The 17,236-nt window shown below is 52.1% G+C and overlaps 1 long non-coding RNA gene across 1 annotated transcript; it reads left to right on the top strand.

The window, feature by feature from the left end:
* The first annotated feature begins 11,500 nt into the window (after window positions 1–11,500).
* LOC144379952 (uncharacterized) lies at window positions 11,501–16,984 on the top strand. The gene is made up of 2 exons (XR_013443556.1): window positions 11,501–12,046; window positions 14,476–16,984. It is a non-coding gene; the product is annotated as an uncharacterized LOC144379952 (long non-coding RNA).
* Window positions 16,985–17,236: the final 252 nt, after the last annotated feature.

The following is a 17,236-nucleotide window of genomic DNA, read 5'->3' as shown; positions in this document are numbered from 1 at the left end:
TCTCAGCCCGGGCTGGATTTCCTCTCTGATTCTCTCTGGGGGCGAGACCTCAGGAAATGTCGCAACAGTCACATAGGGTAATTCCAGGAGGCCTAATCAAGAGGCTATTTGCAAAGATGTGGGCAGGCATGGGGAAATCCTGGGCTAGAAATGGAGATGTTCCCACCCTGGGCTGGTAGAGGGGAGGGGAGGGGAGGGAGTGTTCCAGAAACCCAGCCGCAGAGAGGATATTGGAAAGGTGCCCCTGGGGTGGAGGGTTCCCGGGACCTCACGCTCCTCCAGGGCCCTGCGGGGGCTGCCCTTTAGTGGAGTCCATCCAGAAGGCAGAGAGTGGCACGCTGTGCGTGGTGTGGGTCAGCCTCAGGGCAGAAAGCCGGGGCAGGAAGGAGGAGAGAGATGGGCAAACAAAAGGAACTAGAACACTGGGCTGATTCGTTTCTTCGTGTAGCAAACACCTCTCTGTCTTCATAGCATCTGTTCCTCCTCCTTCTGGCAACTGCCCTACTTTTCATCAGAGGCTCTGGCCTCGACTCTCAGACTAGAGATGGTGCACCCCCACCTCCAGAGACAATGATGTGGATGTAACAAAAAATTCCCAGCAGCCGTCTTGCCACTAGGTGTCATCTGTGAATGAAGCCAACGTGGAGGAGAGGACAGATTAGAGAGTGGGGGGTGGGGGGAGAGACTCAGACCTGATGACATTAGCTAAGCCCCTGGATCCAGCTTTGCCTGAAGCTGAACTATTCCTGGAATTTTAGTTACTTGAGCTAAAAAAAAAAAATCCCCTTTTTGCTTAAGCCAATTTGATTTGCATTGGCTTACAAGAAAGATTCCTGATATTATCAGTTTTTTCTTTTTTTTCCCCCCTTTTTCTTTTCTCTTTATTTAAAGTTCAGCAAGAATGCTGAGCAAGCGGCAGATGTGGAGAGCACCAAGCCATCTTCTGCCTCTGGTCTTTTGGGTCAGCATGACCTCAGCACAGAGCCAGCGATGGGCCTGGAAAGGGTGGGGTCCGTCAGGGCCTGTTCTACCAAGTCGGTGTGGCACAGAGAAGACAAAGCCCATTTGCCTGTTGCCCGGCATCCGCTGTCCCAGGGGAAGAGGTGGGGAGCCTGGTGCTTAGAACACTGGCTCTGGGTCCGATAGAGAGCAGGTCTGCTTCTTATTAGCTGTGTGGTCCTGAGCGACCCTCGTCACCTTGCAGGGCTCAGTTTCTGCCTTTGCAAAATGGGCTAACATAGGAAAGAAAGGCGATCATGCTGCCTTTGCAAAATGGGCTAACATAGGAAAGAAAGGCGATCATGGCACATCTGGCTGTGCACAGGGCTCTGGGCTTGAGTCCCGGCCCCACCACTTCTTGGCTGTGGAACCCTGGGCACGTCCCTTCACCCTTCTGTGCCTCAGTTTCCTTGCCTAGAAAATGTGGATGGTGAGAATGTTTCTTTCTTACAGAAGTGTCACGGGGACTAAAGGATCGCATAGAGATGAAGCCGTTAGAAAGGCACCAGGCACGTGGGGACAGCATTCAGTAGCTCCTGCTCTTTTACCCAAAGCCTGGTAGACAGTGTCAATCCTGCCAACATTCACGAGCTCTCGTGCTCTTGGCAATTCTCTATGAAATCTCACTGAAGTTCTTCCTGATGTGTCCGAAGACCATTTGGCTCTCGATTCTGGCCGAGCATTAAATATTTAACCTCCAAACGTCCCGGTTTCCTCATCTGCAAAATGGAGCATTATCAGTTCTTAGTTCACAGGGCTCTTATCAGGATTAAATGAGGCCACGCTTGGCGTAGCATGCGCCCCATTCATGCACAGGGCTCAACAAATATGAGCCATTATCAATGACAGTATTACTCCTCCCAGCAAGATCTCAGGGGAAAAAGCCTGAAGCTCATGTCATTCCGGTAGGCACTGGGGCCCAGACAGCCACTTCCTTCACCTCGTGCTATAATTTAAAGAAAACAATAAATTAAAATATATGTGCACTTGTAGTTCTTAAAAGAGAAGGGAGGTGTTTGGAACTTCACCCGTTTTCAGCATATAAACATCAACTAGCCCCTCATGTTAGCACCTGCCCTTGTTCCAGCAACTTCCTGACATTAACCAGCCCTGAAAGACCCACGAAAGTCTCATTCAATTCCTTGCTTGGTTTAAGAGGTCATGTGGGTCAGTGGTGGTCTAGGCTTTGGTGTCCCCCAGCCTGGTCTGAATCCCAGGCTGGCTGTGTCAACTGGGTGACCTTGGGCAAGGCACTAGAATAAGCCTCAATGTCCTCATCTGGAAAATGGAGATAATTTTACTTACCCTGCAGTATTAGGGTATGCATCAGAGCAGTTTTCCTCAAAAGGCATTGGTGCCTCCCCCTCATGCAGGACTTATCAGTGCCTTCAATATGCTCGTGTACATCTCTAAGCAGGGATGAGAACATGCAGTTTTTCATGGAATCCCTTTTTCAAAGGCATCTTTGTGCTTCAATGCCTATGCTTCAAGCTGGGTTGGTGATGAGGACTGTGAAGACACTCAGAGAGTGGGGTCTGCTGCAATGATTATACCACTTCTTTGACCCTTGCCCTCCAGCTGCAGTTAGGGGGGAACAGCTATCTAGTGTGGCTGGAAAGAAGATAAAAACCCAGCAAGCAAATGAGTTGATCGCTTAACAAAGCATGCAAAAACACTTAGATAAAACAAAACCCTACCACCTAGTGAAGAATGAGTTTTCAGGTTAAACAGAAGAGGAACCTGAAGAATAACACAGGTCCTTGAAGTTCTTCTGGAAGAACATCTCGAGAATATGGAAATAGAGGGTTCTGTGCTGGGCGTCAGCTGAAAGCAACAGAGTTGGACGAGTGAGCTGACACAACTCAATGTATTCATTATCCATTGTTGTGTAACAACGTACCACAAAATTAGCAGCTTAAAGTGACACATTATGGTTTCTGTGGGTCAGGAGTCTGGACATAGTTTAGCCGGTTCCTCTGTAAGGCTGCCCTAAATGTTGGCTCACTTGGAGGCCCAACTGGGGGCAGAGGCCCCATCTTGCAAGCTCACATGGTTGTTGGCAGGATTCAAGCCCCTTGTAGGCTGCCAGGTAGGGTAACCATTTGTTATGGGCTGAATTACATCCCCTCCAAAATTCATATGTTCAAGTCTAACCTCCAGCCTCCAGAACAGAGAAATAAAGTTTACTTGTTTAAGCCCCTCAGTCTGTGGTATTTGTTATGGCAGCCCGAGCTGACTAATACACCGACCATTCCAGTCTGCAAGAAGACAGGACTTTCAGTTTTAAAACCAGGATAGTCCTGGGCAAGCCAGGGGTTTCCAGGGATGTGGGGCAAATGGGAAAGAGTTGGCTACCCTAGCTGCTGGGCTGAGGACTCCTGGTTCTTGCTGACCGCCAGCCAGGGGCCACTGTTGGTTCTTAGCTGGTCGTGGGAGTCCCCCCTTGGCTCTATCTTGGGGGCCTCCCACAGGGTCACGTGCTTTGTCAAAGCCAGCAAGAAGCCACAGGTCCCAGCGACACTCCAGGGGAGGTGTGAGTGCCAGCTGGTGGGGGTCATAGGGACCACCCGAGAGTGTGCCAGCTACCCTTGTTGTCCGGATTTGCTTATGACTCTTAGAGATTGTTCAAGTAATAATAACAGTTAACGATTTGGGGTGCCCACTGCGGGCCTGGCGGTGTTCTGAGGACTCATTTAATCCTGTACCAGTCAGGGATGGTTAGCTTTTGCTGCAGTAACAAATGACCCCTAAATCCCCGCTTAACAATGACAGTTTCTCTTCCGTCCCTGGTAGGTCAGAGCAATCATCATATGAAGGGAAGTGAATGCAGTGAATCATGGTGCACTGGGCACAGGCTCTTAAAGGGACACATACCACTTCCATCTGAGTCACAGGAACACACCTACATTCGAGGGGGCGGGGGAAAGCAGTCCCACTGTGTGCTGGGGCCGAGAACGAGAAAGCCAGCAGCTGGCTTAGGGGACATCCACTGATGACCAGCCTGCATCCCCCACAGCTGTTATGAATAGGTACAATTATTAGGCACATTTTTCAGAGGAGAAAACCAAGGCTCAGAGAGGTTAGGTAACTTGCTCAAGGACATACAGCTTTTAAGTAGTTAAGCAAGGACATCATCCCACGTCCTCGAAAAGCCTTCACATTTCTCATTCATTCTAGGTCTGTTTAGGGGCCACTCTGGGACACACACACGGGTGCGCACACACATCCCAGACTGCGTAGCAGGGTGATGGTTTGGAGCATGTGGGGCTGTGGGAGGACACGTGGCAGGGCCCTTCCAGCCTCCCCTTGTTCCTTCTGCAGCTCAGCTGAGATCACTGTGATTTCCTGTTACTTTGTAATAATTTATGGCAAATCTAATGTGCCCGCCGCTGCATGAGCTCATCCGAATCCCCTTCTATTGTCTGAGCCTCGTACCAGGAGACGTCCTCTGAGGGCCCTGGTAGCATCACTCGGTGATTTATGGCGCCAGCCTCGCCGCCAATTGAGGCCAACCCAGTTGGAGGCTCGCCGTGCTCAGGAGAGACGGCAAAAGATCTGGTCGGTTTGTTTTATCGCCAGAGGAGAACAAACCTGAGGAGCGAAGATTTTCAGAAGGCTCCAACCAGACAGCGCATCACATTTTCTGCTGCTGTGTCCTTACAGAAAAACCTGGCTGGGCTACACATGGCTCAGAGGCCTCCCAAGCTGACTGTGTTGAAAATCGACCTCAGACCTGCTCCTCCAGCCACCTCCCCATCTCTGTGAATGCTAACTTCACCTCCGGTCGCCGGGCTAAAAACCTCAGAATCATCCCTGACTCCTCTTGTTCTCATGCCCGATATCCAATTCATTAGGAAACGCTGTTGTTTTTATCTTCAGAATAGATCCAGAGTCTGACCACTTTTCACCACCTCCGCTGCCTGCACCCCGGTTCACACCACTGTCGTCTCTCTTGCTTGGACTGGTGCAGTAGCCTCCTTCCCGGAGTGCTGGCAGACACCTTGGCCCCAGTGAGTCTAATGGCCACATGACAGCCAGAGGGATCCTGTTAAAACCCTAGTCAGGGCTGCCTGCTCCTGTGCTCAAAAGCCTCCCATGGCTCCCACCTGCCTCAGGGTGAAAATGAAAGTTCTCACTGTGGGCTCAGAGGTCCACGTGCTCTAGCCCCCTTTCCTTTCTGCCTTTACCTCCCAGCGTTGATCCCTTTGCTCACTCAGCATCAGCCACACCGACCTCCTTATAGTTCCTGACATTTGTCAGGTACATGCCAGCCTCCAGGCCTGGGCACTGGCTGTACCCTCCTCCCTCAGATTCTTGTGGCTCATTCTCTCACCTCTTTTAGAAACTTGCACCTCCTGGCATTCCCTGCCCCTGCCCTGGTTTGTTTTCTCTCCTTAGCACTTAGCAGTATCTGACATAGATATCTGATAGATATTTATAATATATATCTAAAATATATCTATATAAAACATTTATATTTTATTGCACGTCTCCCCCTGCTACTTGAATGGGAGCATCTATAGGACAGGGAATCTTTCCATCTTGCTCAGTGCTGTATCCTTTGTACCTAGAACAGCAGGTACCTTGTACCTGGCACATAGTAGGTGCTCACTAAACCTTCACTGAGGGTGTGCATTCAGAGGTGAGCTTAGCACTTACTGAGGGCTCTCTGGGGTCCCAGCAGAAGGCCAGCCTGCTGTATCAGTCCGGTGATGGAGCTGGGGACGGCAGAGGGTCCCCCAGCGTTACAACCCATGTGGCCAGGGCCTCTGTCTCGTCTTGGGCAGAGCAGGGGTGGTCATGGTATTTCCCCCCCGGGGGCTGCTATGAGGATTAGCAGCCTGGGTCTTTGTAGAGCACCTGTAAGCAAGCACCAGCAGGTGTTATCTTGTTCAGTTGAACTAGTGGGAGGGAGAAGGGAAGGGACATCCGCCCCTTCTTTCCAGAAGCAGGAGTCCTGCCGCTGCTGTGCTTTACAGCGGAAACCTCTGAGAGTTGCTTTGAGTTGCACTTGACTTGTTAACAAAACCATACATTGTTCCCTTCTGTCGGTATTGAAGTTGACAGCTATTAGCTTCGATTTTACCTTTGTCTTCTCTATTTTGGAGGCAGCTCGCTCTCTTCTTAAGGTCTCAGACATTATCTCCAGCCCTGGGAGCTAGCAGGCTCTGCTTGCCATGCCCGCGGGGCCAGCGGCTGCCAGGACCCGGAGGCCGGTGTTGGAGCATGCCCCCCGCCAGCCCCCGCAGGCCTCTTCCCTCCTGCAAGCTGTCCTCCCCTTCCTAGCAGGGTCTTTGCACCTGCCGAGGCCGCCTCCCAGGACGCTTGTCCCTTCCCTCTTCACAAGGACATTTTCATCGCCCTTTCTCACATCTCAGCTCCATCCTTATTTCCCCAGGGGAAGCCTTCCCTCATCCCCCGGGGCTAGATCCGCTCCCTTATTACGGGGGCGCAGCAAAGCGCCTCTTGTTTGGAACACTAATCACAGCTGACATTCATGCACGCGGTACATTGTTTCGCGTCCTCCTCCTACACGCCCTGTGCCATCTACCGGGGCAGTGACTTCTCCGCTTTTGTTCCCAATTGTTTCTCCGGCACGCACAGTGCTGGTTGCACAGGGCCGGCTGGCAGGCACTCAGTAAATATTTGTGGAATGTATGAACCAGCGGCCCACACTTGGTATCCGGTAAACAATGCCTTCTTCAAGCAAATAGCACAGTCTGGCGCGGAGGCGCGTGCCGCGTAGCCACCGCCAGTCGGGTTCTGCGCCCCCCGCGTCCCCACGCCTTTCCAGCTCCCCCACTCGGGGGGGCGGGGCTTACTCTCCGGCCCTTGGACTTGGGCTGTAGCCGCGCGCCAGGTCTCCCGTAGTCCCCAGAGACCTTGCTCGATTTTTCTCGCTCTTTCGCCCCTCCTCCACGGCCACGAGGAGCGCATGCTGAGCTGCAGCTGGTCCCAGAGGGAGGATGATGGAGCCGTGAGGCTGAGCCGCCCCCACCAGGCACCCTGCGGCTCCACGATCCCGGGCCGGCCGGGCGATGTCAACAGAGTCCGCGGGGCGAGCCAGCCCGGAGCAGCCGGTCCCTGCCAGCTTGCACTCGCACGGGCTAGGTGCACGCTTACTCTATGCCCTGGGCTCCTGGGGCTGTTGCTTACGCAGCTTATAGGAGGTGTTCAACAAATACCGGTTGAATGTTCGAACATGCACCCAGAGAGCCGTGACAGGCTTCCAAATAAAGCCCCCAGCCCTGCGTCTGGCACATAGTAGGTCTGCATACCTGTTCCCTTCTCCCTGCTTCCTCCTCTCAACAGCAGTGGCTCACGGAGGCGCGTATTTGGGCATCTTGGCAACCCTCACGTGGTCCACACTTGACTCTCATGACAGGTCACCCCCAATCCACCAGCCACCCCACAGCTGCCTTTGGTCAAACAGGGCCTGTCATTCTTGCATTCCGTCCTGGCAAAGACTCCTGTCCCCGAGGCAAAGAGGCCCGGGGCCAGCGGAAGCCACTCCACAGTCCCGACCACGGATGGCTGCCCTCTGTATGTGCAAAACTGGAACGCTCTCTCCATCCGACTTGGCTCCTGCTATTTACTATAAATAGTCAAATAAGATCCCCCCTCCCCTTTCACGTGCAAAAGCCATCATTATGTCAGTGCCATTCCCTGTCACCAGCCCTTTCAGAAGACACAATTAGAGCTGTCTGGGGGCGCAATCTTTTACGTTTGGACACAGTGATTATTGCGGCAGAGAGGGTGAAGAGGGAACCTGGCCCCGTGCGGCCCTCTGAGACCCCTCTGCTCAGCCTCCGCCGCCGCGGAGAAGTGGACTTGGCGCACCAAGCCGGGCCCTGGGCGTGCGTCCTCCTTCCCGCGGCGCGCTGCGAGCCGGGTGGCTTCCAGGACGCGTGAGCCCCGAGCCGGGTCGGCGCGCACCGCTGCGGGTTTCACAAGGCGCGGTGGGCTTCCGGCGAGCAGGGCCGTGGGGCAGGGGCGCTTTTCCTGCTCCAGTGCCTGTCCCTGGCCATTCGCTCAAACCAGATTTTCCAGAGGCTTCTGAAGGACTGCTGGCAGCCTGGGGCAGGCGGGTGCTGTATCACCTTCTCACTTAGACGGCCAGGCCAAGCCTGCCGTGCAGAAAGAAAGGGACAGGGCTGGGGCGCCTGGGTGGCTCCGTCGGTGAAGCGTCTGCCTTTGGCTCAGGTCACGATCCCAGGGTCCTGGGATCAAGTCCCCGCATCAAGCTCCTTGTTTAGGGGGGAGCCTGCTTCTCCCTCTGTCCCCTACCTGTGCTCTCTCTGTCTCTGACAAACAAACAAACAAACAAACAAATAAATAAATAAATAGAGGCAGGATGCCACGGGCTGTGGGTCTGAGCCCCCACATGGCCCCCTGCGCCCTCGCTCAGGCATAACCTTGGCCAAGGCACGGCATTTCTCTGTACCGAGTCCCTGTTTCTCTGAAATAAGAGATTTCAACTACTGCTCATCAAAGATGCTGATGCCCACTGGCTCCCATCCAGGGCTCACCTCTCATCGAGGGCTTCTGATGAGTTTATTTTAAAATTTCAGCCCTCCTGACTTAGATCAGTTTCTCAGAAGCATAGCCTGAGACAGGGATTCTTACAGGGGTGATTTATTGAGGAAGAAGAGGCAGGATTGAGCCCAGGAAAAGTCAAGTAAGCAAGTGGTCTCAGCCGATGACCAGCCTCAGCCTGGTCCCACACAGGGCTCTGGGCTCGGGAGGGCACACGTGGGTCAGCGTGTATGTTATAGTGGGGGGTTTTTTTTTGCTTTATGTTTTATTGTGGTAAAATATACTTGCTGTAGACTGAATGTTTGTTTCCCCTGCAAAATTCATATATTGGAATTCCACAATATTTGTCCTTTTGTGTCTGGCTTACCTAGCTGTGTTTTTGAGGTTCATCCATACTATAGCATGAGTCAGCACTAGGTTCCTTCCCCTCCCCCACTCTCTCCATATATATTTAATTTATTAGTTAATAAGGCTTTTATTTATTTATTTTTGCAAAAGAGAGAGTGAGTGAGCACAAGCAGGGGGAGGGGCAGAGGGAGAAGCGACTCCCCGCTGAGCGGGGAGGCGGATGCAGGACTCAATCCCTGGACCCTGGGATTATGACCTGAGCCAAAGGCAGATCTTTAACCGACTGAGCCACCCAGGCGCCCTCCATATATATTTTAAATAGACTTTAATGTTTAGTTCTGGGTTCACAGTACCTTCACTCCTTTTTATGGCCAAACTATATTCTATTGTAGATATAAACCACATTTTGTTTATCCATTCTTCCGTTGACGGACACTTGGGCTGCTCCCACCTTTTGGCTACTGTGGATGGTGATGCCATGAACATGGGTGTGCAAGCATCTGTTCATGTCCCTGTTTAGGGGACCCAGGCTTTTGTCCCCCCACCCACCCTGTCAGTCAGTTGTGGGCCCCCTGGGACGGGGGTACACCCGAGTGAGTAACTTGGGCTTCGGCAAAGGCCAGTCCCCAGAGAATGATGCAGCTGAGCCCCTCCCAGCCAATGCTCACGACAGCCAAGGAAAGGGAGTGCTGGCTAGTAAAGGGACCTGGGGTGGGGGTACTAAGGGTGCCCCCTGCCCTTCCTATCCCTCACCTGCCTTTATGGCCTCCCAAGGACTTACCACCTTGATATCTGCAGCAAAGCACCTACTTCCTTGTTGTCTGGCTCCCGCCTCTAGAAAGTGAGTGTCAGGAGCCCAGCACTGGGTCTGTTTTGCTCCTGGCGTGTAGCAGGGCTCAGTAAGCGTGTGAAGAATGAGTGAGTAACACGTGCTGAGCACTGTGCCAAGCACCGTACCCACACGGTCTCTTAGAATTCTCGCTGTAAGTCTGGGGTGTAGGCGCTGCGATGATACCTCTTTCACAGAAGGGAAAACTGAGGCTGGGGATGTTCGGTGAATTCCCCACAGTCACAAGCCGTATGAGTGTCAGAGCAGGGACACAAATGCAAGGCTGCCACACTCCTGAGGGCACGCTCCCAGCAGCTGAGACCCTTGGCCCCTGTGCGTCGTGGAGTGGACTTGTCAGCGTGCGCTTCATTCATACTAATTCGGCTGTGTAGTTGGAGAGAGAAATTTCAACATGCAGGCAACCGCCAGGCCACCGTGCGTAATGAGCCAGGCCGGGGGCAGACCCACCTCTGCACTTTCCAGTCGGGGCTGGTCGTCTCGTGCCCACCTCAGGGGGAGCACAAGCTAAGCTGAGGGAGCCAAAACTAAGAATTTTAAAATATTTTATTGAGGAACCGTACACAGGAAGATGCATGAATCTTAAGTGCGTAGCTTGATGGATTCTGACACATTTACACTAAATGTCATGAGCACCCTGATCAAGATGTGGAAGATTTCAACCAACCAGAAGGTTCTCCCATGCCCTTCAGAGCCTGCCCCTTACCCTCCGGGGGCAACCGTTACTGGGAACCCTATCACCCCAGATTCCTTCTGCCTGTCCCTGACCCACGGCTGGCTTCCTCTGCGCAACACTGTCAGCGAGAGCCCTTCATGTTTCATGGAAGGCGACAGTTTGTTCTTTATTGTCTGTGTGGTTTTCAGTTGCATGACTAGATGGCAATTGGTTTTTCATCCCAGTGCTGATGGACGTTTGGGCTCTTTTCCTTTTCTGGCTATTTCAGGTAAAGCTGCTGAGGATGGTCTTGGCTGCGTCTGTTAATGAAGGTTTGCATTCGTTTTTCTTGGGAGAATATCCGGATCGCTGGGTCCTGGACTAGGCGTGGAGTGACTGGCAGTTTTCCAAAGTCACGGTACGGATTTTCACTGCCACCTGCAGCGTACGGGAGGTCCGCACTTGGCGCTGCCATCCGGAGGCACCTATTTTTGATGTAACATGGCGTCCAGACGTTGTTCCAGCACGTACACGTCCAATCAGGGTCCAATCAGGAAAACAGAAACCACTCCGGGTGTTTCAACAAAAGGAAATTAACGTGGGGAATTGGTTGCACAGGTAATGGAGGCGCTGAGAAGCCGGGAGTCGGCCCGGTGATCAGCAAAGGCCGGAAGCCACTACTAGCGTGAGACTAGAGGGACACATGGAGGAGAGAGTGGTACCAGAACTGGGGGCGGGGGCCCCCGAGGGAACTAGAGCTTCAGCAGAGCGTCTTGGCGGGAGCTGGAGGCGCAAGAGAGATGGAGAGATGGAGGGAACACCCCCGGACAAAAAGCGGGGTGCTCCCTTCGTCCCACCCTCTGGTTCCAACAGGCACCTCCCGTTGGCTGACCCCGGGTGGAAGCCAGCCGATTGGACAGCCCCGCAAATAAGGGTTATGGACAGGGGTGCACAGGACCAGGCACCGGGGAGGGAGCCCCTGAGAAATGTTGTACTTCCTGTGGGATGCTCCGCCGCTTACCTTATGGGAGATTTAAGAGACTTTTAAGGATAACTTTGATTCTCTTAATTTTTTGACTTCACAGTTCAATTTAGAACTGAAGCCACAGATAAAGAGTCTCTACTGATATTTAAAGTCTGGCTCGTCATGATGCTCACCCGCAGGCTGGTGTCAGCCGGTCTCATGGGACAGTCCCTGCCCAAGGTGCCTGAGAAAGCAGCGAGCTATCCTCTTCCCACAGGAGCACTGAAGGGTCCTGGCGAGGTGCCTGGGCTGAAAGCCGGTCAGCCTGGGTTTAGTTCCTGCCTCTCCTTTGAGAGCTGTGTGACCTTGGCCAAGTTTCTCAACCTCTCTGAGCTTCAGCTGTAAATGGATGTGGTCTTTTGCGGAGATGAAATGAGATAGTCTGCATAAAGCTCTTAGAACAAACCTCACCACACAGTAAACAATAAATGCTTGTCTGCTTTTCTTTCATGAGCACCTGGGGTTGGTGCCCTCCATACTCTTCACAGCTGTAGCAGGCAGGAGCCCAGGCTCACAGCTTTAAGGATGAGGATGTCTGATATCAACTAAAGGAACCCTCACGAAATGGACAAGCGGCTTCAAAATCTTCCTGCAGAGAAATGGCAGATGGAAGATAATTCTAGTAACACAAGAGCAGGTGAGCTGCAAGAAAACAACTGAGTAACATAGAAGTTCATGTGCATAATTTACAAGTTAAGAAATATTCATATCGTGGGGGTTGGTGCTCAACATTTATTTTTATTGTCACGGGGTACAATCAGAAATGTCCGGACCACTCCTGCTTGTCTGACCTTCAAGGAGCGTGGGCTCACAGAAGCCAGCCCTCGTGGGACTGGTTAGAGCATGTTCCCGACGGCTAGTGTACCTTTAGTCATGCGCCACAGAATTTTCGCTGGCACACAGTTCAGCTTAAAAAAAATTTTTTTTGAGTAGTTACACATTTATCGTAATGCGTATAGGAGAAAAATAAAATAGCACATATGTCTTTGGGAAATACTGGTGGAAAAAAATCTCTCCAAAGACCTACCGAGTCCCTGTGGGTCCAGTATTTATACATAAATTCTTGGGAAGTGTGGCTTCAGCTCTGTGTGAGCAAATATTCAGAGGAATGAACTTAGAATAAGAAAGTGGATTTTATGGCTGCCTATTGTTTATGGAGACGTTCTGTGTAAGAGAAGCACTCAGACACTCACAGGAGTGATGCCCGCCCACTCCAGGTTTGGAGGCTGGGCGGGAGGAAGGGGTAGAGGAGGCTGTGTGTGTTTGTGGGAGGAGGAGAGTTTTAGCTGGGTGTGCAACCTTTTATTTCTGTAAAAAGAGAGATCTGAAGCAAATTTGGCAAAATGTTAATATGTGTTTAATCCAAGCAGTTGGAGATATACAATCTGTTACATTATTAACTTTACCCTTTGTGTGTTTGAAATAGTTTGCTATTTCCATGATATGGAGAAGGTGAGTTTGGAATAGGGAGGCTGTAATAACTATTGGAGTCTGGTTTGTTATTTGAAATATTTTTCCCCAAGTGGGGAATACCAGACATATTAGAAGGATCTGAATCACATTGTCTGTACACATGAGTTCGAAATATACAAGCATAATGAAGTTCCTCTGTCACCACCTCTGTGATCAGTGCTAAGGCTTCGGGAACACCCTCAGAAAAGATCACCTCCTTTCAACCAAAACAAGGCCACCTGGAGGCTATCCCAACCTTCCTTGAAAACCTGTGACTACTCACTTTACTACATTATGAGTTAGGAAAATCTTTGACAGAGAACCCCAGTAATGGGGATTTAAAAAAAAAAATAGAAGTTTACTTCTCAGAGGTAAACAAAATTAGGAGGGAGTTGTGGCTTCCCTCTTGTGGTCTAAGAAGGCTGCTGTCGCTCCAGCCATCTCATCTGCATTCCAGCCAGCAGAAAGGAGTAAGGCCAGAAGTTGACCATTCCTCCTCCCTATAAGGATGCCCCCCAGACATTGAACATACCACTTCCACTTACATCTCAGCGGCCAGTGCTCAGTGCCTTGGCCACACCCACCTGCAAGGGAGCCTGGAGAATGTCCTCTATTCCTGCCAGCTGTGTGCCCAGCTAAAAGTCAGGGTTTCTCTTACTAAGGAAGAGGGGCCATTAGATACTGGGGGACAGCTAGAGCGGTCTCTGCCTCAGGGCTGTGGGGGTGGGAGGTCTGCCTCCTGAGGAAGGGTCCTGGGCCATTGCCCTGTCATTGCCTCCCCTAGCCCTGGAGCTCAGGTGGGGGCCTGGGGACCATGGCCATGGAGTTCCATCCTGGCAACCCCATTTTGCCCACCACACGGTTCTTTGCTAAGTTCTTTCGTTGGCTCTAACTCCAGGATTTTGCTCAGTCACCCAGGGCATATGGAGCAAATTCAGGGATCTTCCAATAGAAATGAAAGCATTATTTTTACCCCTGCATAAAAATAATAGGTACTCATTATATTTAACAGAAAAGAGAAAATGGAAATGTGGCAATGTAAAAGATTTACCCTAAGTTCCACTATCCAAAGACAATCAGTACAATTCACATGTGGGGATTCTTCCTTCTAGACTTATATCTATATGTAATTTCTACTTTTCTTTTTAGCCTGGTTATAATCATACGGTGTATATGGTTTTTATTTGATTTCTTCATTGAGCATTGTAAATAAGCCCTTTGCCGCCTCATCGCAGCCCTGGTTAAAATGGCTGCATTCTGTCCCAGCTGGTGGCTGGGTATCTTGGTTCGGTGGGGGTAACGGGGACAGAGCTCTGTTTTTTCTCCCCTCCTTACTCCATCTTGAGCAAGACGTGTCTATGCCTTTTGCCTCAGGGAAGGGATATGACAGAGATAGCCTTCAAGTCACTTTCTGGCTTTTGTTTTCCAAAAGCCTCAAGCTTCGGGAGCCCTTAGAGCACAGGTTTCCAAAGTGGGGTGGCCCAGGGGGTGCCTAGGGGAATGCACTGGGGAGCGGAGAGATTATCCCGAACAGAGTTCCCCAACCCTGGCCCCTGTTATCTGTTTGCACAACCCATTCCAACCCTCTCTCTCTCTCTTGCTTTCCCCCACCAGGAGCTGGAAGCCAAAAATTCCCCTTCCCAGTCTTCCTGGCAGCAAGGGTGGCCGAGTGATACGCTCCTCGCTCATGAGAGGTAAGCAGAAGCGGGCTGGGAATTTCTTCGAGAGCCTTTGCATCTCGGCCAGGCCCGCCCTTCCTCCCTCCCCTTTCCAGTGTGCATCCTCACCCAGTAAGAACTGTCTGTGGCCCAGGAGCCCGAGCCCTCCAACGCTCCCCAGGCCCCACTATGCCCTGTTGCTCCGCATCACTGTGGCTGGTCACCCACCATTCCTCCTTCGACTGTCGGCTCCAGGAGGGCAGGGACGGGTCTCTTCTCTTCACTCCTGTGTTCTCGTGGGGCCCAGATCATGCCTGATGCAGAGCGAAGTGCTTGGTAATCTTTGTTGAATGACTGGTTTGGCATGAGCTGCTGTGTTCTGTGTGCTCAGCTTGATTAACCAGTTACCTGCTGGGTCTAGATAGGCATCTGATTTTACAAGCCCAGGTGAAAGTGTCGCTTTTTCGTTTGTCAAAGTAGAAAGAATAATAATGATTCCTGACCTCTGAACAAGGCCTTAAAGTCTCCACACCCCCAAAGGCAGCATAACTTAGTAAGAGCAGAGGCTGAAGAACTTTTCCTGTAAGGGGCCAGATGTAAATATTTTTGGATTTGTGGGCCACACTGGGTTTTGGTTACGACTTCTCCACTTCACCAGCATAGCATGAAAACAGCCACAGACAATATGTAAATGAGTGGGCCCGGCTGGCTGTGTGTCAATAAACTTCATCGACAAAAACAAGAAGTGGGCCAGATTTGGCCAGAGGGCTGTAGTTTGCTGACCCCTGGTTTAGAGCGTGGATTCTAGAACCAGACAGCCTGGGTTCAAGTCGATTCGCTAGTGGTGCAACTTTGGGCGCTTTACTTAATCTTTCTGTGAGTCAGTGTCTACATCTATCAAATGAAGAGGGTGTGTCATTCCGGGTCCAGCAGGAGATGGTGTTTCCCTTGGATGGTCCAGTGAAGGAACTCTTCACGCAGGTGGGCAGAGTGAAGGGTAAAGAGGTGGGCAGTAGCAGGTATGGTTTCCTCTCCTGGGTCTGAGGGGGCAGAGGGGAGAAATGGTGTTATAATCACGCAGTGAGCCCCGGAGTCATAGAGGAGGAGCCTGCTGGCAAATGCTGTGGTCAAAGAAGATGGAGCTGTTGTCAGAACTGGATGAGATGAGAGGGACCTAGAGGAAAGAACACCCCCACCCCTCTCTCCTCCTGCCCCTCCAGTCTCCTGCTGCTTCCTCCCACTGGGAAGCCCGGCCAGAAACCAGAGGGCGCCTGGGTCAGCCTTCTGGTGCAGAGAGCCCAGTGGGATGTGGCTGTCAGGGGCAAACAGAATATCCAGCACTGAGGCTGGTAATGACATTATAATTATGGTTTTAGAAAATACACCTGTCTGATGTTTGTACACCCAAGTTCATAGCAGCATTCCTCACCATAGTCAAAAGGGGAAGCCACTCAAGCGCCCATCAACTAATACGTGGAGAAGCAAAATGTGGTCTCTCGGTCCCGTGGAGTAGTATTCAGCCTTGAAAAGGAAGGCGAGCCTGACAGCTGCTGTAACATGGATGGACCCGGAGGACAGCACGCTGAGTGAAAGAAGCCAGTCACAAACGGACAGCCACCCTCTGGTGGCACTTACATGAGGCACCCAGAGGAGTCACCTTCGTAGGAGTCACATCCACAGGCTCTAGGCAGACATGAATTGTGGAGGACACTGCCGGCCCCAGGCCGCGGGGTTAGCGTGAGTCAGTCCGTGCACCTGCGCGCGGCGAGCGCCACGGCCACCACAGGCCACCGTTGTTCCGAGGGAGGAATACAAATCCCCCTCTTGTTTAAGCTGCTGCTTGGGGGGCTCTGGTCCATGCTGCCTGCCCCTCCCAGGGATCCTCCTCCACCCCCAGCCCCCCCCGTCCCCACCCCCACCCCCACTCAGCTGCAGGATTCGGTGGGGAGGGCGCAAGCTCGCAGTACAACAGGGGAAGCTGCTCCCATTCTGGCTTTCCAACAAGGAGGGCTTAATGAGGCAATTAAGCAGAACTATTTTCTCTTTATCTCCCTCTCCATCTTCCTGAGCCTGTCAGAGCATCGAGCCTGGAGGGCCCTCAAAGACGAGAGGAGCCTGTCCTTCCCCCCCACCCCAACCCCCAGTTTCTAGAATGGGCGAACAGGACTCAGAGAGGGGCAGTGGCTGGGCCAAGGTCACACAGCGAGTTGGTGGGACCACACCCAGAGCCCCAGGACCCTGGCAGGTGAGGGGAGTGGAATAGGGACGGTGGCCTGCTGGAAAGCTCAGGGCCTGGCCAGAGAGCGTGCTCACTGCGAGGCCCCCGTGGGGGACACGGACCCTGTGTGACCAGGTCAGCTGAGTCTTCAAGAGAAACTGAAATCCACACTTGTAAGGAATACCCTATAGTAATTCAAAGTTCTAGAAAACCCGGTATAGGCCAAATAAAGAGGTCCTTGCTGAAAGTGTCTGCACTGGGATATTGCGGTACTTGTGGGGGACACAGCCCCGAGGGTGGAGAGGGAGGAGTGTAGGGCCCAGCATGGTGGACACCTGGCTTCTCCTGGTCCCCTGAGTAGTGAGGTGGGATCTTCTTGGACTGCCTACATTCGTGTTCTCTCCAAGACCCCCTTACAGCCAAGGAATCTGTAGCAGCCCAGCCCGCACAGTGTGTATGTTGTGTACTGCACAAGGGTGCCCATGAAGAGGTCATCAGG

The sequence above is a fragment of the Halichoerus grypus genome, chromosome 13 (assembly GCF_964656455.1).
Source record: "Halichoerus grypus chromosome 13, mHalGry1.hap1.1, whole genome shotgun sequence".
Lineage (NCBI taxonomy): Eukaryota > Metazoa > Chordata > Mammalia > Carnivora > Phocidae > Halichoerus > Halichoerus grypus.
The sequence above is the reverse complement of the archived record's forward strand: the minus strand, read 5'-3'. Positions and strand labels throughout refer to the sequence as shown.